The sequence below is a fragment of the Montipora foliosa genome, chromosome 10, assembly GCF_036669935.1.
Source record: "Montipora foliosa isolate CH-2021 chromosome 10, ASM3666993v2, whole genome shotgun sequence".
Taxonomy (NCBI): domain Eukaryota; kingdom Metazoa; phylum Cnidaria; class Anthozoa; order Scleractinia; family Acroporidae; genus Montipora; species Montipora foliosa.
Genome location: NC_090878.1, coordinates 36,003,878 through 36,006,377, shown reverse-complemented (window position 1 = coordinate 36,006,377; position 2,500 = coordinate 36,003,878).

Sequence of the window (2,500 nt, the reverse complement as noted above, 5' to 3'; positions counted from 1 at the left end):
TTCGCACGGGAAATGTTCTAAGCTCTATTGAAGTAGAGACAATAATATTATAATGCGTAAGTAAACAACCTTGAAATTAGCATTTATTACTAAAAATAAATGATCACATATACTGGTAATAAATTATTTTCTTATGTTTTGCAGCTAAAAGCCTGCCTAATGGTCCTAATAGTACCAATTTTTTCTGTTGCCTAGGAATTATGTATACTTTTTTATCAACTTGTAATAATCATAATAACAACAACTTTATTTAAGTGTCAATGGATTTAGCACTAGAGAACTAATTGGGAAACTAATGAAATTAACTCAAATCAAATAATTATGTTTTTTGTGGATGTGGTAAAACCGGAGTACCCGGAGAAAAACCTTTCACAATTTAGAGAAGAGAACCAACAAACTCAACCCACATATGACGCTAAGTCCAGACCACATTGGTGGGAGGCGAGGGCTCTTACCACTGCGCAACCCCTGCTCCCTGACTGACTGGATCAAATCTGTATATTTGCACCCAGTAGTCAATTTACTCTATCATTGTTGAACTTCAAAGTTAAATTTAAGTTTAAATGAATCCAACCTAAATAATTATTGTTTGATTCCCAATAATTTCCTTTGTATTTTAAACCTACTGAAGATAAATAATGATGCTAGGGGACAAATCTTGATCAAAATGTAGCTACATGCGGGATGAAGTCATTTAAGTTGCCTGAATTTCACATAAATATTAATTTGTTTACATATTTTTAGAAAATATGTATCATTGGCACTAGCAAAACTGAGGAACTATATCACTGTTTTTGCACAGCTTCTTGCACTGGTCGTTGATATCCTTAAGGGTAACTGCCTTAATTGCATCTCCAAAAACCATGTCTTCCATCACAATGTTTCAAAATCTGCTGAGGATTTGCTCCACTATTCATCATTGTTGACAGTTGTTTGATATATTCACTGTTTTATTCAGTTAACAAATGATACAAAATATCATTAATACTTTTAATGTGAATTTTAACAATGATTGATCACAAATAAATTATTATTCATGGTCTTCATCTTCAGTTTGTTGGTTTGAGCAAATTATTGAAAGTAATAAGATAAATGACTAACTTTGTTGTTCTAAGAGTTATCATAATTTTATTATTATTGCCAATATAACAGGCACACTGTATTTTGCCCGTGAATATCATTGCACATTCTAAATTCTAAAATAATTAGGATAGTACATGCACTCCCATTAATATTGGTCAATAGCTGTGTTTAGATGAGAGTATGTAAACACAGCTGTGACAGCACATGAGTTTTGATTGGTTATGTGTTGTCAGATGCACGTTTTGATCGGCTGGTTGGAAATATGGGTGTGTATGGTATGCAAACCCTCGACTATGTCTCGGGTTTGCATAACTGTAGAGAATTCTCCCAACTGCGCTTGGCATTTTTTTTTGGTGCAAACAGGGACAGGCTGAATTATGTTGATCTCTTTTTAGCTGACTAAACATTCGCTCTGACAAAGGGCTAACACTCGAATTGTCAGCTTTCCAAATCATTCATGGTGGTAATTCCACCTTTATCAAAATATTTGATAAAACCAAATTTTCCCGTTAACCGTGACACTGTATGCAATCAATGTAACATGGAGACAATTAGCATGTAACGGGGTCCCTCATGCGTGACCCCAAGTGTTGACGCCTGTCGAAGAATAGGTTATTGGCTAAGCTCTTCTGACCCTACAATTTACCAGTTTAATAAATTATATACTAGCCCAAAACAGCGATGTGAAAGTTAACCCAACAGGTACCCAGTTTACTGTGGCCATAATAATCCTCTGAAAATGAGAACCCAAAAGTTGTTTTTCAGTAGCTGTGTAGCAGCAGGAGAATCCTTCAAGCTCTCCTCTGGATAAGAAGCTATCCAGAAGATGCAGGTTGTCAAGATCACTTGAGATTGAACTTGACAGGAATTTATCCATTTTTTGGATAGCCCCCCTCCTCCCTTTATCCCCCTTTTTCATCAGGGGCTGTAGTCCCTTTTCATCAGGGGTTGCTCTCAACTGAAGCCTTTTGTATCAACCTTAGTTGTATGATTTTCTTATAACTAATGCAAACTGGACATGGAAGGAATCAAGTTCCAACTTTAATGCGATATTACACAAAGAAAATATACTTACAAATTTCATTATTGCAATAAGATAATGTAACAAAAAAGTACGCGATAACCGGGTTAGCTGTTGGCTTAATTTTTGTTCCTCACCACGAACATATTCAAAAGGAGTCATGGCTTTGCGTTGTTAAACACACGAACAATAATTACACTGTAAACACATGAATCGATCGAGCTTAGTCAAAAATCCTGCGTAACATATAACCAGCTGACCTTGCTCCTTTTTTTCTCGCGTCCCACACCTGGTGAAGGACGGGCTCTGCTGCACAGACTTCCTTCTTTTAGATCGGATAACCGACTCGTGCTGAGCTTTTGAATGAACTACCGTCTTTATAAACTCCTGAAATGT